The sequence below is a fragment of the Malania oleifera genome, chromosome 7 (genome assembly GCF_029873635.1).
Source record: "Malania oleifera isolate guangnan ecotype guangnan chromosome 7, ASM2987363v1, whole genome shotgun sequence".
In the NCBI taxonomy this organism is placed as follows: Eukaryota; Viridiplantae; Streptophyta; class Magnoliopsida; order Santalales; family Ximeniaceae; genus Malania; species Malania oleifera.
Window position 1 is genome coordinate 64,006,615 of NC_080423.1, and position 24,604 is coordinate 64,031,218.

Consider the following 24,604-nt stretch of genomic DNA (forward strand, 5'->3'; position numbering starts at 1 on the left):
ACATGTCCACCCTTTGATGCAACTCTAATTAGACCTCAAACATCTGAATGCACATACTCAAGAATACCTTTTGTCTTGTGTATGGTTGATCTGAACTTTGCCCTGTTCTATTTTCCAAGAACACAAATCTTGCAAAATCCCAACTAACATGATTTTAAGCCCTTCAAGAGTTTTCTCTTGTGTAATTCCTTCACGTCGTGTTTCCCCATATACCCAAGGCATATATGCCACAAGACGGTCTCATCTGATTCAGCATCCACGGCCGCAACTCCACCTACAACGGTAATTCCCTGCAATGTGTAAATATTCTCATCCAGTTTCTGCCCTTTCATTACAGTCAGATTATCTTTCCATACTATAAAGACTCCACCTTTGGACTTGTAATTAAAGCTGTTACAATCCAAAGTGCCAAGAGATATCAAACTCTTCCTCCACTCCAGTATATGCCTTACATTGCACAACGTTCTCACAACACCATTAAACAGCTTGATCTTTACATTTCCTTTGCCAAAAATCCTACAAGAAGCATCATTATCCATAAGAACTAATCCAGAATTTACTAACCTGTAAGTGCTGAACCATTCCTTATTCGGAGTCATGTGATAAGAACATGCCAAATCATGTAGCCAAGAGTCCGGTAGTTTATCCAACCCCATTGAAACTGATAGAACATCGTCATCCGCTGAATGTCCTTCTTGAACAACATTAGTAGATTTTGAAGCACCCTTAGAATTTCCCTTCTTCCACTCTAGACACTCCGATTTCACAGGCTCTTTTTTACCACATTTATAACACCAGATTTCCTTCTTCTTCTTGGATCAATTTCAGAATTTTTTACTAGACCCATTCTTAAACTTTCCTTTGGCTCGCTCATTACTACCCTTTACAACAAGTCCTTCTCCTTCATCACATATCTTCAACCTTTGATGAAAATTTAACAAGGAACTTGTTACCTCTTCCAGATCAAGAGTTTCTTTTCCCCCACGTAAGAATGGTCACAAGATTTTCGTAGGTTTGAGTCGAGATAGAGAATTTAACAACATCAAAGCCTTATCATACTCATCAAACTTAACATCAACCCTCATAAAATCACTTATGATTTGATTAAAAGCATTAATGTGTTTATCCAGATTTGATCCTTTAACCATATTAAGCCAATATAAACGCTGCTTAAGAAAAAATTTGTTATCGAGGGATTTAGACATGTACCGGCTTTCTAACTTTCGCCAGATAGCCGCTGAAGAATCCTCCTCCATCACCCAATAGAGAACTTCGTTAACCAAACACAAGCGTATTGTAGATGCAGCATTTGCTTTCAAGTTTACCCATGTTGCCTCATCCATTCCTTGCGGTTGAGTATCAAGTAGAGCCTTATCCATTCCTTGTTGAAGAAGAATGTCCTTTACTCTCCTCTGCCATAAACCAAAGTTTTCAGTTCCATCGAATTTGACAACGTCAAATCCAGTAGAAGACGATCCCGATGCCATGACAACAACCGCTCTAATACCAATTTATTGTAATAATCGAGTATAGCACACACACAAACATGCACATACACACACACACACACACACACACACAATAGAAAATCTTACAACAAGTAAATCATCAATTCTTAAGCAACACAAATTTATGAATGAAAAACAACAACAATCTCTAATATAATAAAGCAAAAGGCACAAAACATTCACTACAATGTGAATAAACATAATACACCAGTTTTACAATGATCTCTCACTACAAATACACTCAGAAATACAATATATAAAAGTTTCTCGGAGGTTTCCCTCCAAATGCCCAACCATTATAACGTCCAAATTCAAATTCAAAAATCTGCTCACAGCCCAAAATTGCTTGTCGACGAAAACAGGGGTTCGTCGACGAGACTAAGAAGACCACTCATCGATGATGCTATCCTTTCATCGATGAGTCTTTAACTCTGAGAAATTCCTACTTTTGGTATCTTCTCGTCGACAAGCATAGGGCACTCATCGACAAGTCTTCTGCTGCTAGCACAAGAAGGCCTCTCACATATTTTTCTTCCTTTGTTTATGATCCCACTAAGTAGAAGAGCCACACACAAATATAAAAACTCCCCATTAAGGAAGGCATTTTTTATATCCATCTGAAAAAGGTCCCACTTACTAGTAGCAGCAACAGCTAAGAGGGTACGAACAAATGAGATATGAGAAACTTGAGCAAAGGTCTCCTCATAATCAATCTCGTATTGTTGTTTAAAACCTTTTGCAACAAGAAGAGCCTTTTAGCACTCAAGGGACTCATCAGAGTGAGTCTTGATCTTGTAGATCCACTTACAACCAACAACAGACTTTCCAGGAGGGAGGGAAACCAAATCCCAAGTATGGTTGTTAGATAATGCATCATGTTCCTCTTTCATTACAATCTATCATAAAGGGTCAATGGAGGCATCATGATAGGTGTGAGGCTTGTGTAGTGTAGCAAGGGCAGTGTAACAATGATAGTCAAGTAAGTTAGTAGAAATGGATCTTACCCGAGTTGAGTGATGAGGTGGAATGTCTTCTACAAGATCTTCAAGTGGAGTAGGAGCAAGGGACTCAAGCTCAAGGTTGGGTAGCCCATTGTCAACCTTGTTCATCTTCCACCTGTTCATTAAAGGGTGAATTGAGAAAGGGATCAAAAGTATCTGGTGGTTGGACAGAGAAGTCTATAGGAGGATCATGAGCATCTATGGAGGAAATAGGTGACTCATCTAGAAAGATTTCTGACATAGAGGAGGTAGATAGGGAAGAACCAAAGTGAGAGAGCTCAACATAGGATCCACATTCCCAAAAGACAACATGACGGGAGACACGAAGACGATGAGAGATAGGATCATAACACCGATACACCTTTTGAGTTTCGCCATAGCCAAGGAAATAGCAAAGTTTGGATCGAGGCTCAAGTTTGTTATGCTCATGTGGCTGAAGAAGAACGAAACAAGCAGAATCAAAGTAGCGAAGGTGATGATAGTCTGGAGGTGACCCAAAAAAATGGTCATATGGAGTTTGATTTTTGATGACAGGACTGGGAATGCGATTGATAGTATGAACAGCATGTAGAGCAGCTTCACCCCAAAAAGAAGCAGGAACTTTGGCAAAGAGAAGGAGAGCACGAACAATGTCTAGAATATGATGAAGTTTTCATTCAACTCTTCCATTTTACTGAGAGGTACCTGGACAAATTAGGTGATGTACAGTGCCATAGGAATGCAGAAGGTCTTGAAAAGCATATTGAGTATATTCAAGAGTATTATCAGATTGAAAAATCTTGATATGTTTGGAAAATTGTGTTTCAACCATTTTTGCAAAGTTACTTGGTAGGCTCACCAAGGCTTGGGTCCTTAACTACCAAAAATAATATTTATAAACTTAACTATCCCAAGTTTAGTAGAAAGTGGGTAAGTTGGGTATCAATCCACGGGGACTTGAAGCGTAGTTAGTAAACCACTTCCAATTTAGTTTATTATGGTCTCGTTATGAAAAAGAAGTAAAAGGTGATATTTTGCAATGGTGGATGTTTCTCACTACTGGAAAGTGATTAAATGAAAGCAAGTAAATCTACACTACGGGAAAGCAAGTAAATTTATGAGTTACGCTAATCCTACAAAGCGATATTGTGGTCCGAATTAGATGCTGGACGCCATGCCTCTATCTACGTTCATCCAAACTTCCATAAAAGTACTAACCCGAGCGGGCTAAAGCGAGAGAGGGGCGAACGAGGGCACAGGGTAGCAAGGGTGCACCAATCGTCTGAAGCATGGTCGGAAACTAGAGTATGCCCTATCTCAATGATGAATGAACACCTCTGCGATTTTGTAGCCGACTATTTCCCTCTGACTAATACGCAGAAGTGCTTATCCTTATCTACGATCCTTCATCAAACACACAGCAGGTAAATGGAAAGCAGTAAACAAAAGCATGTAAATGAAAGCAAGAGTAAAAAGATCATCCCTTTATTATTCAGAACGTCTGTCACTAACAACGGGAATTACAAAGGAGTGATTATGTAATGATAGCACACGAACACCGCCGGTTGTCACGGGCTGTTGAACACTTCATGCACACACCAAAATAGGAATTGAAAACTATGCTACTCCTAATCTATCTTGGCTCTCAATGACATATTTAGTCTATCACGAACCTAAGAAAGGCCAAAGAGAAACCCAGAGCTCATGTTCGTAGCGAATATTTATAGGCTCTAGGGTTTACAAAGTTTGTTTTACAATTTAGGAAAGTTTGTAGCAAATCTTGTGTAGAAAATCATCGCTGTCGACCAAGTCGCTCCTTCGTCATTCTTGTGCGTGCCCTGGTTGAGACTTGCGGGAAGTCAGGGATTCAAATCTCCAATGCCTTCAACTTCGTTGAGCCTCAAGGTCTTGATGGTCGAGTTGATGGTCGATACTTGCAGCATCTCGATCTTCAGGAAATCTCAGTATCTCGACACAGTCGCCCCTGAAGGTCTCTTGGTCGAACCCTTCGTCGAGACTCTTGGTACTAATGAATTTCAGTTCTGTCTCAGCATATCTACGTGGTCGCCCCAGCGAGTCACTTGGTCGAGCACTTGGTCAAACCTTTTAACATTATGATCTCAGTTTGAACCTTAGAGTTTGCAATAGAAGATTAAGTCACCCCTATAGTTTGCTGGTCGCGCCACATGGTCGAGCATCATCTTCTTGTCCATTTATGCTTTGAAGCTTATGGAGCTTGGCTAAACATCTTAATTCGAGCTTTGAATCCTCCAAATTCTCTTTTGCTTCTTGTAATGCTTAACTCCATTACTTTTTCCTATTTTCCTAAAAAGACAAACAAACCTTGCATAGCTCTGAACAATGATAACTCTGGGTAAATATAGAATAAAATGAGGATAAGTTTAGGTAAATGAGGGTCTGGAATAATATATTTTAGGGACTCATCACAACCCCCAACTTACACTTTGCTAGTTCTCAAGCAAAGCAAAATCTAGAAAACTACCCAATCCTACCTATATCCTCTTTCGCGGGAAACACGATTGCATTTACCATATGCAACAAGGCTTTAAACCCCTATGTCGATCCTAGTGGATGAGTCCTAATATTGTAAGGGTTTCAAAAGTGACACCCACAAACACTAGTGTAGTGAATAAAGAGTAGAAAACATGTAACATAATCATACCATTTTATATACAAAAATATAACCTTGTTACATATAAATGACTCCATGCATGACTCTATTATACATACACTCCGCAACATTTCAATCATGTAAAACTCGAGACAACACAACCATTTCAAGATACTACTCATAGAAAATTAACCCATGATTATAATTTAAAGTTAATAATAGCATGCAAATTCAATTATGAATAGGCCACCTCATAGTGCATGTGTACAGTATATGATTTTTCTCACTCAAGATGATTGGAGGCACCTACAGAATGGTCATCTTGACTCAGCCTTAGTGGTTTATTCTCACAAAATTCACTCAAGAGAATGGGTCCACTCTCATATGTGAGGAAGAGTGTCATGATCAAACATCCCACATATTTGAAGAATTGACGCTAGAAGTGTGGAGTGACTAGTCTTATAAGAAAGGAATCCAGCCTTTGTTGAGGTGTCGGGTCCTTCACCTTAGCATCTTATCACTTACTCACCACATTTAATCAAGACCACCGTAAAGGAACTTATTCCCAGACTTGCGTGAATTCAACAGATGCATTGGTCAGAAGATTCTTTATACGTGCAAACTTGTAGTGTGTGTTTTCAGCTGGATCTTTTCATATTTTCTCAAAGCAGGTGTATATTTTTGTTGTTTTTATTTTTCTCTACTCAGGTTTCTTTTTCACTTGCATGATTAGCTGAAACAATCATCCCGTTCTTATACTGTCTTCATGTTTTCCAATGGGAGTGTAGCTCAGAATGAGTCCATGAAAAAAGTCAATCTCTAGGGTTGGCTTAACCTTTCTGTCTTGAGTAAGCTACAAGATCTAGATTTATACCTCCCCACTTAATGTCACCTATAAACTAGCAAATACAAGAACAAAGACTAGTTGACAAAGGAAATACAGTAAAAAGAGGATAGTTGAGTTTTATAAACTCAGAGTTTGATGTCAAAAAGTCAAGAAATGAATGGATGGCTCAAGTACCTCACAAGGTGTCATAGTCACCATGGTTGTTCTCTCAGTACTCTCAAAGAACACAAAGTGTTACAAATCATGTGCGAGTGTGTTCTTCACCCCATGAAGTACCGTGTAAATATAAGAGTTTACATTGCAATATTAACCAAAACAAGCCACTTAGTTAATTACCTAGAGTAATGTCAAGTTGTCGACCATGTTATGCAAATTTTGTACAACTGATTTACTACATTGTTGGTGAGCGTATTAAAATCATATAATTAGAAAGTTTATGCATGTAACCTTAGGTTATATGGGTGTATGTATAAAGTATAAATATGTTAGGATGGTTCCCTAGAATTTGTAAAAAGATTTTTTATTTTTTATTTTTTATTTTTATGTGTCCATTGTGTCATTTTTGTGCATGAAATAATGTTGTGCATTGTACTATCCCCTACCCCCAACTTAGAATTTCAATATCCTCATTGAAGTGTTGAAAGAGAATAGGATCTGGGTAAGGGATAAGATAGTGCATGGTGCCAAGAAGAGCAAATAGTGCCCCGCAAAATATAAGAACCAAAATAACATGCAAGTAAGAAGATACTGTAGCACAAAAGACAGATATTAGTTAACAGCACAATGGTCATTTCATTTAAATCCCAATCAGTACAATGCAGTGCAAGCATGAGAGCTACAAAACATGGTGGACTCGTGCAAGAAAGAAAATAACCCAACGCCGCAGAGGCAGATTACAAGACCCAATAATACTTAATATATATTTTAGTTGGAAACCGAGTCAAAATCTGAATCAGATGAGATTATCAGTGGTTGGGCCAATGCAGCGTTACGAGCAGGTGCGGTTTCCCACAAGTATTGAAGCCGGTGGGGCGAGAGTGGAGGTCGAGGCCGCCGTGGCTGAAGAGCCTGGAGTGGTCTCGGTTGGTTAAGCATTGTTTGTGGCGGGAGGGACTGATATAACTAAAAGTGGTATGGCAATTGTTGTGCATCAGGCGTGGGAGTCGCGGGCTCGGCGAGGGATGGGTCAGAGGCATTCGATGGTGGGATATACGACATAGTAGGGTTGAATTGTTAAAATGGTAATGGATAGGGAAACCTAACTTCATGGAGATTGGTGGGGGGGGGGGTTATTCCTCAAATGGTGGTGCGATAGAGTTGGACGCATCTGCTGGTTATGGGGTCGAACCCCGTCTTGGAATCTATTGTAGAAGTCGGCAAGGTGCCCATACCAAGTACACCCTCTCTTCTAGTGCCACTGAACTCTGCCGGCTCCTCAATGAAGAGCCTCGTCGTGGCAAAGATCCAAGTTGTCGCCTCTTAGAAGCTTGTTGAGATGATGCATGAGGGGATACTAGAGATGAATAAGAAGAAGAAGTCATTTCCAAGAGAGTGCTTTTTGCTTCAGTGGTGAGGCGAGAAGAGGGTGATATAATGAGAATGCGGGAGACGAAGAGTTGGAATCAAATAGGTTTTAAACAATCTCTCGATGATTTTGACCAGGGTGCACCTAGCTCAATACTGGTCACGGACTTGGTCAACCCTCTCAGTATTCTTCATGCTCCGAACAACTCAGCGACCGGACTAGGTCTCCCTTCACCTGTGATTGTCGTGTACTTGGTCACGACCCTCACTTATCCTAAAATCTATTCCGAAGACTCTAACTTCTAGCTAGCCTATTCTAACAACCTTAAGGATTTAAAAAGAAAATAAAAAATGTTGGGTTGCCTCCTGAAAGCTCTAAGTTTACCGTCTTCAGCCGTCTCACCTATCGAGTTGCTTCCCGGAAGCGCTAAGTTTACCGTCTTCAGCCAGACACTTTGAAGCTGATTTTGAACTCATCTTGGTTTCCAGTTAACATTGGTTTCTCCCATCTCTTCCTCACACCCGAATTGCATACCCCTAACTTAGTTTCAGATTTGGGGTCCCAATCATGTTTTAGCATAGATTTCTCAAGAGGATCCTCAAATTCAGCATGGGTAGCGTAACGACCTGCCTAATTTACCATATATTTTTTTCCATAATAACATTTTACATAACAAGTCTGATATCTCATTCAACTAAATAATATAAACAACCTGCACCCATGGGTACCAAGGATATACCCAAAACACCATTCTGATACCTATGCAGCAGGAAACGTAATCACATACATATCATGCAACCAACCACAATACCAGAGTTATACTAAACATGTTATATTTACAATGATCTACCAAAATGCCAAATGTACCCTAGGGTTATAACCCAAAAATAAACCTAACCCTAGATCAACAACTCACCCTTTAGACAAGGTAGCCTCACCGGTCTCTACTGTCATAGAGCATTATCCGCTCCTCTACCTAGATTCCCTGAAATGTTTATATAGCTGGGGCTAGACACCTTTTAGTAAGGGAAATAAACTAATATCAGTGTGTGGTGTTATGAGCATTTTCGTGTTATACATATAAACAGTATAATAAACATATTTGGTAAAATCTGTCTGTAGTAGAACTATGTAAAACATGATTTGTCATATCATCATAAAGCATACTAGATTTATATACATGAAAATCATTTTATATAACTATACAATACTGAAATACACCCACGATGGATAGCTAGCTTATGTCATGTCTTACCCCCACATGACTAGGTTGTACAGCCCGAAGGCGGGACCTAGCAATGGTTGGCCCACCATGCTAGATCAAACATAAGTTTGTAAGTATGATGGGTCCGCCCCAACCTGGTCCCGAACTGCCAAGGGGACTACTCTACTCTACACTGAAACCACATTGACTGCCATCTCCCACACTACTGGTCATGTGGTCGCACTATCATAATTCTGAACATATAGTTACGGTACTGTGCTGCTGAAACTGTACTAAACCATGTCATCTGGGTTCTGATATCATATAATAAGTTCTATATACTGAACATAGCTGTTTTGTATTTCATAATAATAATTGTCATGTACATATTTCCTAAATTCTATCTGATCATACTTGATTATGGTATCTACGCCAACATGAATCTCGGCATCTGCACCGATATAACATAACATGAAACACGGCATCTGTGCCGGCATAACATAACATGAATCACAGTATCAGCACCGGTATAACATAATATACTGAACATAATTTTTCTGTACTGTTTAATATGTAAAATCATGATTCCTGTACTGTTTTATAATTGCCATGAAAACTATCATATCATGCTTGATATGGGAAAAACATTATATTATGATATACACAATTATATGGAAATTAAACTCATGCCACACAGAAATAGGGTAAATGATTTAAACATGTTTAATCTCCTGAATGTAAATTAAACTCATGCCACACAGAAATAGGGTAATCTCCTGAATGTAAAATCTGTTCCAAAATTATATTTTCTGATTAAACACGTTTAAATCATATCCCTGTTCATAACAGTATTTCCCAAATATAATTATATAATATACATACTTTCTTGAAATTTAATGTTGTAAAATCATAAATAATTTCATGGAAATTTTTGACATAGTTTATCCTCTTACCTGGTTTACTGAGAATCCCACAAAACCCCCAATTCTTACACCTACCATGTTCCCAACACAACACCCTGAAATTAACATTTTTACCAACAAAACTTCAGTATTTCCTTTCCTAACATATTCTCCTTAGTCTAGAAACACCAAATACCTAATAATACTGAAATTAACTAATTTACCCAAATTTTGGGATGGTTCCCAAGTTAGCCTAACCAATGATCTACTCTAGCAAATATGAAACGAATCTTCTCAGGAGTAGCATGGCGGCTTTGGATCGTTGAACCGGCGAAAACTCGAGCCAAAAACTTAGAGAGAAGGTAGAGAGGACGAATTCTTAGAGAGAGAAAGAGTCGCAAGCATGCTAATTTTCAACGCTGAAATCCGATTTTGGCATACTTATACACCTGCCCTCGTCGACGAGACACGTCACTTCGTCGACGAGATCAAGAAGAGAGTTCGTCGATGAATTTGAGGCCCTGAATAGCCCTCTCGGTAATTACTCATTGACGAGACACGAATCCCCATCGACAATCCCAATAAGACTCTTCGTCAACGAATGCGAATCTTGCTGTGACCCTTTACAATTCCCTTTTCCGCTCCTTCCTTTTATTATTTAATTGTTATAATTCTTCGGGTCTCTACATCCTCCCCCCTTATAAAAATTTCGTCCTCAAAATTTACTGTCTGTGTTAAACACCATCCCTTTAAGAGAAAATGACTACTTATTTTATTGCTTACCCTCACTTGTGGCGGAGAAATACCATGGTTACATTTAGGGTTCTGGGAGATTACAAACACATAAAAATAAAATTCTTCTAAAACCAAAATACTACCTACAACTGAAAATTATTACATATGTTGACTAGCTTGCATAAAAGAAACATTACATATCTACTTGTATCTCTTTCTGATTACTGTTATTCCCTACTGAACAGATGTGGGTGTTTCTGTTGTATCTCTTCCCCGAGTTCCCAAGAAGCTTCTTTTATTGCTTGATTCTTTCGCATGACTTTTACTAGTGGAATCCTTTTACTGCGCAATTCTTGTTCCTTCCTGTCCAGAATCTGCACTGGAGTTTCCTCATAAGCCAAAGTATCACTGAGTTCTAACTCGACATAAATGATGATATAAGAGGAATCTGGGACGTATTTCCTTAACATGGAAATATGAAATGCGTTGTGAATTCTAAATAATGTTGGTGTTAAAGCCAACCAGTAAGCAACTGACCCTACTCTTTCAAGAATCTTAAAAGGGCCAATAAACTTATGGCTCAACTTACCCTTCCTTCCAAACCTCATAACTCCCTTCAATGGCGCTATTTTCAAAAATACACAACTTCAAATTCCAACTCCCGGCGGCGCGTATCGGCATAGTTTTTCTGTTGACTTTGAGCTACACTGATCCTGTCTCTAATGAGCCAAACTTTATCGTACGCCTGCTGCACAATTTCTAGTCCCAAAACTCGCCTCTCACCAATCTCATCCCAGTAAAAAGGAGAACGACATCTCCTACCATAGAGCACCTCATAAGGTGCCATGCCAATGCTGGCCTGATAGTTGTTATTGTATGCGAACTCTACCAGTGGCAAATATTGGGTCCAACTACCCCCAAAATCTAGCACGCACGCCTGCCACATATCCTCTAATGTCTAAATCACCCTCTCAGTCTGGCCATCTGTTTGAGGATGAAACATCATGCTGAAAGATAACCGAGACCCCAAAACCTCCTGAAAGCTCCTTCAAAACCGTGACGTGGAATGTGGGTCTCGTTCTGATACTGTAGACACTGGCACACCATGTGATCATACTATCTCCTGAATATATAATTCTACCAGTCTGTCTATGGAGTAGTTGACTTTAATAGGAATGAAGTGAGTGGTCTTCGTCAATCTATCAACGACCACCCAAATAGCATTCTGACCATGCGATTTTGGTCGCAACCCCATCACAAAGTCCATAGATACATGATCCCACATCTACTTTAGGATGAAAAGTGGCTGCAACTGGCCCACCAGCCTCTAGTGCTTAGCTTTTACCTGTTGGCATGTCAAACACTACTGTACGAACTCAGCAATTTCCCTCTTCATGCCGCTCCACCAGTAAGACTCTCGTAGATCCCTATACATCTTAGTACTACTTGGATGAACCATATACAAGGACTTGTGAGCTTCCTCTAAGATCGTCCTCCCAATAACCATATCTGCAAGCATGCACAACCTGGAACGGAACCTCAAAGCCCCATCATGAGAAATACTGAATCCATCTCCCTGTCTGTCCTACACCTTAGCTATTAGCTCTGAGCGGTCTTAATCCTTTCCTATAGAGTAGGCTGCAATACTAGGTTGGCAATAAATGCCTGGGGAACACTCTCTACCAACTCTACACCGAGTCTCTTTAGATCCATCTGAATTGGATGTTGAATCTCCATAGCTGCCAGTGCTGGTCCCACTGATTTCCTACTCAGAGCATCAGTTACCACGTTTGTCTTCCCTAGGTGATAACTGATAGTGCAGTTATAATCTTTAATAAGTTCTAACCACCTTCTCTGTCTCATGTTCAACTCTTTTTGAGTGAAGAAAGTATTTTAAACTTTTGTGATCAAAGAATATCTCGCATTTCTCACCATACAAGTAATGCCTCCAAATCTTTAATATGCATACCACTGCATCCAATTCCAGATCGTGAGTAGGGTAGTTCTTTTCATACTCTTTCAACTGTCGTGAGGCATAAGCTACAACCCCACCATGCTGCATCAATACATAGTCGAGCCCTTTCAAAGACGCATCACTGGAAACTACATAACCATCACCACCTGACGGAATGATCAATATTGGTGCAGTGACAAGCCTTTGTTTTAGTTCCTAAAAGCTCTGTTCACAGTTGTCATCCCATTCAAACTTGACATTTTTCCTGGTTAGACGCATTAGAGGCCCTGATAATGCTAAGAATCCCTCAACATACCAACAGTAATATCCCGCCAGTCCCAAGAAGCTCCTAATTTCCTGAACGTTCTTTGATCTAGCCCAATTCATTACTACTTCAATCTTGTTGGGATCCACAGAAATTCCAGACCTTGGTATAACATGTCCCAAGAATGCCACTTTCTCCAACCAAAACTCATATTTACTGAACTTGGCATACAATCTCTTTTCTCTAAGCATCTGAAGTACCAGCCGTAAATGTGTCTCATGCTTCTCAAAACTCCTCGAATAAACCAATATCTCATCAATGAAAACCACAACAAACCAGTCTAAATACTAATGAAAGATTATATTCATCAAATCCATGAATACTAAAGGAGCATTTGTCAGAACAAAAGGCATAATGAGGAATTCATAATGCCCATACTTGGTCTTGAAGGTTGTCTTGGAGACGTCTTCTGCTTTTACTTTCACTTGGTGGTAGTCTGATCTGAAGTCACTATTGGAATATACCCACGTACCCTGAAGCTGGTCAAATAAATCGTCTATACAGGGTAGAGGATACCTGTTCTTGATTGTTACCTTATTAATTTCCCTGTAATTTATACACATCCTCATATACTCATCCTTCTTCTTTATAAACAACACTGGAGCTCCCCACGGCGATACACTGGGTCGAATAAACCCTTTATTCAACAAGTCTTGCAACTAATCCTTTAGCTCTCCCAACTTTGTTGGAGCCATTATGTAAGGAACTTTAGAAATCAGTGCCATACCAGGAAGTAAATCAATAGGGATATCTACCTCGCAAGCAGGAGGCAATCCTGGAAATTCTTCTAGGAATACATCTAGAAACTCCTTAACCACTGGTGTATTAATAAGCTTCAACTCATTTCCTGACATCTCTTTTACAAAAGCCATAAACCCCTAACAACCATCTAGGAGTAGCCTTCTCACTTGCATAGCTGACACTAACTAAGGCAAGGAACACACCTGCGACCCCACAAACATGAATTATTGCTTGCCTGGTGGTCTAAAAATCACCTCTTTAAAATGGCAATCTATATTAGCATAATTAGCTGCCAGTCAATCCATACGCAGTATTACATCAAACTCATGCACGTCTAGTACAATTAAATCAACGGGTAGTACTCTTCCCTGAATTTCTACGGGATAACCTCTGAGCACCCTACAACACTTTACCGCTGAACGAGTCGGTGAAGCTACCGACATTTCTACATCTACTAAATAGGTCTCGCCTTCAGAAAATTTAATGAAATTCACAATCACAAAGGAATCAGTAGCACCCGAATCAAATAAAACAATAGCATGGCATGACAAAATAATAAGGGTACCTGTCACGATGTCTACGGTCGTCTCAGCGTCTTCTAGCATCAGAACATAAACCCTCACTGGGGCTACATTCCTCTACAGACTTCCATGAGGCATCTAGTAACCTCCCCTAAACTGCCTGGGAGTAGAAGCAGTACCAATAGGTGTAGGACAATCTCGTGCCAGATGTCCTGATCCTCCACAACGGTAACATATACCTCTCCCAGCTCGGCACTCCCCCTGATGCCTCTTTCCACATATTTGACATACAAGGTAGGTCTGAATACCCTGAACCTCACGGGCCCCAGTCTCCTGTCTCTGACCTCTACCGTAGTTTCCTATCCTCCACTAACCTCGACCAAAACCCTACTGAAAGCCTGAAGGTGTGGAACTCTTCCTCTGTCCCTGTTCCTCTCCACCCAACCGCTCATCGGCCTTAGCCAAAGCTACTCTATCCACTAACCTCGCCGCATACTACTGAACCGACTGCTGTACCTACTTCAAATTTAGGAACTCTTCCACTTTAGCTTCCCTGACAGTGGCTGAGAAATATCTGTCAAAGAATAATTCTTTAAATCGGTCCCATGTCATAACTATCGGCATCGTCCTCTGCTGTTCCAGAAGTTTTACCGCAGTCCACCACCTCTCGGCCTCCCCTGTCAGTTTATAGGTGGCGAAGAAGACCCTTTGCTCCTCTATACACTGCAATACTGCCAAAATTTTCTCGATCTCCTACATCCAATTCTCGGGGTCTGCAAGATCAACTCCTCCTAAATATGTTGAAGGATTCATCTTAGTAAGTTTCTCTATCATGCACCCACAACTTTCAAATTGGACACCTTGCTCTCTAGAGCTCCTAGCAATCTCAGTCATAACCTGATGATCCACACTGCGTAATACCACATCAGAATCAGCCCCGCCTGCATTCGAGGGCCTTGCACTGTCACTACCGCTCGCATGGGCGCTACCTCCTCTAGGGTCCATTCTGAAAAGATAATAAACATAACTTAGGGACCCTATCCTTATAACTTACGCATCTAACCAAAATCCCCTATCTTGACATCTGTATCTTATTTTAAGATCCAGTCCTACACTCTAGAAACACAACCTGACAATAGTTTACTATGACTTTCCTGAAATCGTCACCCTAGGAAAGACACAAAAACCACCACGGAAGTCCTGCCTTTAAACTGCAAAACAAAACCTCAAATCCTCTTCCTATACTCTAGTATTGTTTCCACTGCACTCTAGAGTCTACAGAACCTAGCAACCTAGGCTTTGATACCAAACTGTAACGACTTGCCCAATTTACCATATATATTTTTTCCATAATAACATTTTACAAAACAAGTTTGATATCTTGTTCAACTAAATAATATAAACAACCTTTACCCATGGGTACCGGGGATATACCCAAAACACCATTCGGATACCTATACAGCAAGAAACGTAATCACATACATATCATCCAGCCAACCACAATACCAGAGTTATACTAAACCTGTTATATTTACAATCATCCACCGAAAATACCAATGTACCCTAGGGTCATAACCCAAAAATAAACCTGACCCTAGATCAACAACTCACCCTTTAGACAGGGTAGCCTCACCGGTCTCTACTGTCATAAAGCCTTATCCACTCCTCTACCTAGATTCCCTGAAATGTTTATATAGTTGGGGCTAGATACCTCTCAGTAAGGGAAATAAACTAATATCAATGTGTGGCGTTATGAGCATTTTCATGTTATACATATAAATAGTATAATAAGCATATTTGGTAAAATTTGTCTGTAGCAGAACTATGTAAAACATGATTTTTCATATCATCATAAAGCATACTAGATTATATACATGAAAATCATTTTATATAACTGTACAATACTGAAATACACCTAGGATGGATAGCTAGCTAATGTCATGTCTTACCCCCACATGACTAGGTTGTGCAGCCCGAAGGCGGGACCCAGAAATGGTTGGCCCACTATACTAAATCAAACATAAGTATGTAAGTACGATGGGCCCGCCCCAACCTGGTCCCAAACTGCCAAGGGGACTACTCCACTCTACACTGAAACCACATTGACTGCCATCTCCCGCACTACTGGTCGTGTGGTAGCACTATCATAATTCTGAACATATAGTTACGGTACCATGCTCCTAAAACTGTACTAAACCATGTCATCTGGGTTCTGATATCATATAATAAGTTTCATATACTGAATATAGTTGTTTCATATTTCATAATAATAACTGTTATGTACATATTTCATAAATTCTTTCTGATCATACTTGATTATGGAATCTGCGCCAACATGAATCTCAGCATTTGCGCTAGCATAACATAACATAAAACACGACATCTGTGCCGACATAACATAACATGAATCACGACATCTATGCTGGTATAACATAATATACTGAACATCATTTTTCTGTACTATTTAATATGTAAAATAATGATTCGTGTACTATTTTATAATTGCCATGAAAACTATCATATCATGCTTAATCTAGGAAAAATATTATATTCTGATATACACAATTATATGGAAATTAAACTCATGCCACACAGAAATAGGGTAATCTCCTGAATGTAAAATCTGTTCCAAAATCATATTTTCTGATTAAACACGTTTAAATCATATCCCTGTTCATAACAATATTTCCCAAACATAATTATATAATATACATACTTTCTTGAAATTTAATGCTGTAAAATCATAAATAATTTCATGAAAAATTCTGACATAGTTTATCCCCTTACCTGCCTTACTGAGAAGCCCACAAAACCCCTGATTCTTACACCTACTGTGTTCCCAGCACAATACCCTGAAATTAACATTTTCCCCAACAAAACTTCAGTATTTCCTTTCCTAACATATTCTCCTCAGTCTAGAAACACCAAATACCCAATAATACTTAAATTAACTAACTTACCCGAATTTTGGGATGGTTCCCAAGTTAGCCTAACCAACAATCTACTCCAACAGATATGAAGAGAATCTTTCAAGAAGTAACATGGTGGCTTTGGATTGTCGAACCGGTGAAAACCTGAGCCAGAAACTTAGAGAGAAGGTAGAGGGGATGAATTCTTAGAGAAAGAAAGAGCCGCATACAAATTTCCTGCACTGAAATCAGATTTTGGCATACTTATACACCTGCCCTCGTCGACGAGAGACGTCACTTTGTCGATGAGGTCAAGAAAGGAGTTCGTCGACAAACTCATAACCTTCATCGACAAATTTTAGGCCCTGAAATAGCCCTCTCGGTAATTCCTCGTTGATGAGACACATGTCCCTATCAATGATCCCAATAAGACTCTTCGTCAACGAACGCCTTCTATGATCCTTTACAATTCCCGTTTCCTCTCCTTTATTTTATTATTTAATTGTTATAATTATTCAGGTCTCTACACGTAGGGTTGTCAAGCTGCAGTGTAATTTCCCAAGGGTGTTTTCATAGTATTGAAGGAGTTGTTTCCCTAACAATTTTATCAATAACGTCTTCATCCACAGTTTGGACGGCGTTCAAAGGATGTTAGGAAGCATTAAATATGTTCAGCCTATGTTACTTATGGCCCCATGAGATATCCATAATTCCCGTCCTACGTTGAATGCAGGCGTTAGCCGTGGCTAGGAATGGTTGTCCCAAAAGGACAGGGATTAGGTTGGTGGAAATCTCCACATCCAAAATGATAAAATTGAAAGTGTAGTGGAAATCTCCCACTTTGACTACCACATATTCTACCACACCCCAGGGTTTCTTAATAGATCGATCAGTGAGGCATATGGAAACCAAGGTGGGTTGCAACTCTCTTGGGTTAAGTTTCTGATAGGCCGAGTATGAAAGAATGTTCACACTTGCTCCTAAATCTAGAAGGGCCCCATTAATGGTGTAATTACCAATTACACATGAAATCGTAGGTGAGCCTGAGTCTTTTAGTTTAGGAACCAGGTGTTTTAGTATTATGGAACTTATATGCTTGGCCTGCTTAACCAAACCATCCATATGCACCCTTGATTCTGTCTCCTGCGTTGACAAGTCCTTAAGGAATTTTATAAATGCAAGTAATTGCTTAATGTCATTGAGGAGAGGATTATCCATTCGTACTTGTTTAAACATATCCCAGATAGACTCGGTGGAAGCTGTTTTCCTAAATATCGAGGGTGCAAGTAGCGTTGCTGGATGTGCGAGTGGGGTTGCTGGATGTGTCACTGAGTAGCTATGAAAATCCCTATGGGAGGTGAAGTGAGGTGTGGTTCTTCTAGTGGTGGGTGTGAGACTCAATGGTCTATGTACCCTACTAGAGTAAGAGAGAGTGCATGAATCCATGTTGGGTACTTCCAGTTTTTCATCTTGGGTCTCCCCTATGCTCGGTTGCTCTTTACCTTGTTCAGGTGTCAGCTTGCTATTTTGAAATGTGGTTACGGCCTAAGCTTGCTCAGAGTATAAGGAGGGTCCAATGTCCGGTTCACATTCTACTCCATATTGTCCCTTTGGATTCATGATGGGTTGACTTGGTAACTTACCCTCATCCCTTTGACTTAAAGCAACAGCTAGTTGTCCCATGGCGGTTTCTAGCTTTGCAATAGATTGGGAGTGGAAGTGAAGGAGTTGTTGGTCCACTTGACGGTCTGCTTCAATTCGCTACGGGTTGTCAACACCATCTCTTGGAATGAATCATATTTGGATTGAGGTGGAGGCGGATGCTGAATAGTTAAAGGTCTAGGGGCTGAGTCCGGATGGTTTTGGAAATTTTGATATAGGCGTGGAGGCACAACATTAGAGTTTTGTTAAGGTCTTCGGGATTGAAAACCCAGAGCTTGCGGCCTCCAAGAGAAGTTAGGATGTTTTTTCCACTCGAGATTTTAGGTATTCAAATAAGTTTCGTTAGATGGCTTATCGTACCAATTTTGAGTGGCCTTTACTTCCTTTTGCACAAGCTCAGGATGGGAATGCACATGAGGGCAATTGTAACATGTATGGGAAGGGTCGGAGTAGATTGCACAAACCTCTGCACAAGTTGTTGTCTGCGGTCCTAAGGATGGACATTGATCTAACTTTTTAGATATGACATGCAAGGTCGGGGCTAGGTCTTGGCTAGTGGCCAACTCATAAACTCCTTTTAGTTTGGAATTTGATGGATTAGGTAGTCTACAAGTGGCAGCCATGTGCTGCTGAGAATTTTTCGCCAAATTTTCGAAGAGAATCCAGACCTCATTCTCGTGCTTAATGAGGAAAGTACCTCCACATGACACATCAACCATAGTCCTATCTCTCTCAGCCAACCCTCCGTAGAAAGTTTGGACTAATTGCCACTTGGGGACCTAGTGATGTGGGCATTTACGGAGCAGGTCCCTAAAGCACTCCCAAGTCTCGAAAAAGAGTTCCCCATCCATTTGTAAGAAACTTGTGATGGCTCTCCGAAGCTGATTAGTCTTCCCAATTGGGAAGTACTTTTTAAGAAATTCATGTTGCATGGTGGCCTAGTTCATCACCGAGTTCGGTTCTATGGACGTCAACCAATATTTGGCTTTATCCTTAAGAGAGAACGAAAAAAGCCTAAGACAGAGAGCATCATCACTAAAATTATGGATGCGGATGGTGGAACAGATTTCCAAGAACTCATCCACATGCTAATAAGGATTTTCAATAGAATTCCCATGAAAGTTGGGCAGCATCGAGATGATTGAAGTCTTAATCTCAAATTGGGCCACCTGAACATCCAGGAACCGAATGCAGGATGGCAATGTGTATGCATTAGGTACAAATTAGTCCCTAAGAGGCTGCAGGTGTTGCTCTCCCACCACAGGTAGGTGAGAAGCGTGGGGTTTTAGGATTTGTTCAACTGGAATCGATGGGTTATCTTCGACCATTGCTTTCAATTCAGACGACTCAGCTTTCATCAGATTAGAGATAGGTTTCCTAAGGGACCAACGGGATTCTTTAATCTCAAGATCTGTGGGAATTATCTCGTGTTCCAAAGAACGCATACCAAACATACACATGTATAAGCACACAAATTCAGACTTCAAAAACGGAAAAAAAAAAATAAAGAAAATAGAAATTAAGTAAGAAAAGGAAAAAAAAGGAGAGAAAATCAAAAGAACAAGGAAATAATACTCTAAAGCAGAAGTTGGCTTATAATCGTAGCTAAGTCCCCAGCAACAATGCCAAAATTTGGTAGGCTCGCCATGGCTTGAGTCCTTAACTACCAAAAATAATATTTATAAACCTAACTATCCCAAGTTCAGTAGAAAGTGGGTAAGTCAGGTATCGATTCACGGGGACTTGAAGTGCAGTTAGTAAACCACTTCCAAGTTAGTTTATTATGACCTTGTTATGAAAAAGAAGTAAAAGGTGATATTTTGCAATGGTGGATGTTTCTAACTACTAGAAAGCGATTAAATGAAAGTGAGTAAATCTACACTATGGGAAAGCAAGTAAATTTATGAGTTACCCTACTCCTACAAAGCGATACTGTGGTCCGAATCAGACGTTGGACGCCATGCCCTTATCTACATTCATCCATACCTCCATAGAAGTACTAACCCGAGCAGGCCAAAGCGAGAAAGGGGCGATCAAGGGCATAGGGTAGCAAGGGTGCACCAACTATCCAAAGCACGGTTAGGAATCGGAGTATACCCTGTCTCAACAATGAACAAACACCTCCGCGGTTCCATAGCTGACTATTTCCCTCTGACTAATATGCAGAAGTGCTTATCCTTATCTGAGATCCTTCATCAAACACATAGCAAGTAAATGGAAAGCAGTAAACAAAAGCATGTAAATGAAAGCAAGAGTAAAAAGATTATCCCTTTATTATTCAAAACGTCTGTCACTAACGACGGGAATTACAAAGGAGTGATTATGTAATGATAGCACACAAACGCCGCTGGTTGTCACGGGCTGTCGAACACTTCATGCACACACCGAAACAGGAATTGAAAACTATGCTACTCCTAATCTATCTTGGCTCTCAATGACATATTTAGTCTATCACTAACCTAAGAGAGGCCAAAGAGAAACCCAGAGCTCGTGCTCATAGCGAATATTTATAGGCTCTAGGGTTTACAAAGTTTGTTTTACAATTTAGGAAAGTTTGTAGCAAATCTTGTGTAGAAGATCATCGTTGTCGACCAAGTCGCTCATGCGTCATTCTTGTGCGCGCCCTAGTTGAGACTTGCGGGAAGTCATGGATTCGACTCTCCAATGCCTTCGACTTCGTTGCGCCTCAAGGTCTTGATGGTTGAGTTGATGGTCGAGACTTGCAGCATCTCTATCTTCAAGAAATCTCAGTCTCTCGACATAGTCGCCCTTGAAGGTGTCTTGGTCAAACACTTCATTGAGACTCTCAGTACTTCTGAATTTTAGTTCTATCTTAGCATCTCGACGTGGTCGCCTTAGCGAGTCACTTGGTCGAACCTTGCAGCATTCTGATCTCAGTCTGAACCTTGTAGTTTGCAAAAAAAGACTAAGTCGCCCCTATAGTTTGCTGGTCGCGCCATATGGTCGAGCATCATATTCTTGTCCATTTATGCTTTGAAGCTTCTAGAGCTTGGCTAAACATCTCAATTCAAGCTTTGAATCCTCCAAATTCTCCTTGGTATAGCTAGAGGGATTCAGTAAACCAAGGCAAGAACACTTAGTTTGCAAGTTGAAGAAGTCTCTTTACAGGCTGAAACATTCTCCAAGGCAATGGTAAAAAATATTTGATTTCTATATGATCAAGATAGGCTATAGAAGATGTGAGTATGACTGTTGCGTGTATGTGAATAAGCTTGATGATGATTCTTTTTTTTTTTATTGTTGTATATCGATGACATGTTAATAGCTGCGAAGGATTTAACTGAGGTAAATCAATTAAAGGATATGTTGCATAAAGAGTTTGACATGAAGGATCTTGGTCCAATTAAGAAGATACTTGGGATGGAGATTCACCGAGACAGAATTGTAGGAAGGTTGTGGTTATCTCAGGGCGGTTATATGGAGAAGGTGCTGGAAAGGTTCAACATGATTGATGTTAAACTGGTATGTACACCTCCAGATAGTCACTTTAAATTGTCTACTACTAAATGCCCAAGTACGGATAATGATATCCAGGACATGTCAAAGGTCCTCTATGCTAGCGCTGTGGGGAGTTTAATGTATGCTATGGTGTGTACAAGACTAGACTTGGCACATGCAATGAGTTTGGTGAGTAAATTTCTCTCTAATCCAGGTATACGACACTGGGAAGCCGTCAAATGGATTTTCAGATACTCACAAGGTACTTCTAGTTATGACATCATGTTCGGCAAGCAACAAGATAGTCCATCAATTGTGGGGTTTGTTGATGCTGGTTATGCAAGGGATATGGATGATAGAAGTTCTACAACAGGTTATGTATTTACTCTTATGGGAGGACCTATATATTGGAGGTCCATAGTACAATCCTTGTTGGCATTGTCTACAACTGAATCTGAATACATGACAGTTGTCGAAGCCACAAAGGAAGCTTTATGGCTTACTGGTTTAGCTGGGTATACAACAAAGTGGGGTTGTGCTACATTGTGACAAACAGAGCGCTATCTACTTGGCAAAGAATCAAGTCTACCATGCTAGAACCAAGCATATTGATGTATGGTTCCACAAGGTCTGAGAATTGATTACTTTAGGTGAACTTGTACTGGATAAGGTTCACACATCTAAAAACGCAGCAGACATTTTGATAAAATCGGTTACTACTGAAAAGTTCCAAGTGCTAGAAGGGAGACAGACGCAGCCTAACGTTCCAAGTTCAAGGTGGAGCAGTGGGTTTATGTTTTTTGATTCCTCCTAAGGGGCATATGTTCTCCAAGGTGGAGTTTGGTTTGAATTATAACTCACATTCTAAGGAAAAACATGAATGAAAATCAAAGTGCATCAGTGCAGCATAGGCAATATTTCATTCTGTTTGAAACCGTCGACAGTTTGCTTGAAGCCGTCGACGGTTTGGCTCGAGGCAGTGAGGTTGATTTCAAATTTTGAATTTGAACGTTAATGTGGTTGGGTGTTTTGAGGGAAACCTCAGAAGTGTTTATAAATATACCATTCTGGGTATATTCTGAGTGTGGAAGATCATTAAAAGAGAGATTGTATTGTATGTTCTTTGACACTTAAATAGTGAAACTTTGTCGATTGCTCCCATGGATGTAGGCTTTTCTGAACCATGTAAATCTTTGCATTGTTATTCTTGCTTTCAGATATACTGCGTGTGTGTGTTCCATATTTGTTCTTTACTAGTTACTACGTTTAATTTCCACTGTGCAAATATGAGTTCATTCACAGTAGATATTTTATCTCTTTTCATTCTTTGCTTTCTTTTAAGCATGAATGTTTGTTTTTTTAAGATCTAACACATTTTCTACAACAGAAACAAAGAGAGGAAAAGTTGCAGTAGGTGGTTAACTGGAGGCACACGTTCAACTGACCATTGATGCAACTTGTTTCCCTTATTCAAAAATATTTTTTTCTCTGAAAATGACTTTCAAAATGGGAGACACACACCAAACACATAAGGCAACTATGGTAAATGGGCGGGTGTTTGGTTCATGAAATTTTACATTATAGGAAAGTTTAGGATTACAGGAATGCTAGATTTCATTAATCATATTACCATCCACATATCATTCCCATGTTTGGTTCACTAGTCACTAAATTGTTACGCATCCTTTGTTAAACCTACTTATTCCTTACCTGCCATTACCAATGAAGAAGATAATCTTCCTCAACCTTGATAAGAGCCTATTGCCCTCTAAGGTTGACGTGCTATTGAAGACACTTTACTTCATGGTTTGACCAAGAATCAATGACAAGCTGATGAAGTTATACTCTCTGAAATTACCTAGCCATTGACGAGCTATTAAGCACAATTGATGAAAACTTAAGATCTTGATCTTCTCTATCGGATCAACGAAATTTTTTTTTGTCAAAGACAATGATTTATCTTCATTGTTTGCACTTTCCATAATCTTGAAATTCAAAATTACCAATGGTAAAATCACTAGAAAATTTAGGATAAGGTCTTTGATGAATGTGCTAAAGATCATGACAATAGTGGGGCTCTGCTCTTTGCAGTCACTTGCAGCCTAACCATCTTGTAGCCAGATTCCACTATAACGTTGAATTGGCTACCTTGCCTACTTGCCAGTTACCCTATCCTTGCCTTCTCCCTATACACCCTCATCAATGACTGAGCTGAGAGGTTGTACAACATGGCTTCCATTTGCAATTTCATCGTCTACCATGTCTACAAGTTCTTGACCAAGAAGGTTCACACATTATTTTGGAAAACTTACAATGCCACCTATTAAATGGTAATAAGATTCCTCTAAAATATAGCTAAATAGTATGATTGGTAATAAAAGAAGATTGGAATCTTCAAATTTAATTTTTCAACCAAACATTGTTTATTATCACATTACTAGAATGTTATATTATTAATATTCACATTCCATTAACCAAACCCTCCCAAGGGTCATATGTTGTCATAACCTTTTTGAAGTTCTAGGATTGAAATCTATGCCCATTGTAGTAGGAATTGTGGTTTCTATTATGGGCATATGTAAAGTTGGGAATATTAGGGTATTTAGTTATTTACATCTTATAATTTCTAGACATTCCATTAAATTTCTTCAAATTTTCCTTGTTTAACATGGAAATCAAGCTTGTGTAGTTTAGGTAAAG

At 39.7% G+C, this 24,604-nt stretch overlaps 1 protein-coding gene and 1 non-coding gene across 2 annotated transcripts in view; both read left to right on the forward strand.

Annotated features, from left to right (window-relative positions):
- Nucleotides 1-24,604, forward strand: part of LOC131160131 (purine permease 1-like) — a 46,253-nt gene that overhangs the window by 5,494 nt on the left and 16,155 nt on the right. The gene's annotated exons all lie outside the window — the stretch shown is intronic.
- Nucleotides 19,223-19,328, forward strand: LOC131161063 (small nucleolar RNA R71). The gene has a single exon (XR_009138224.1). It is a non-coding gene; the product is annotated as a small nucleolar RNA R71 (small nucleolar RNA).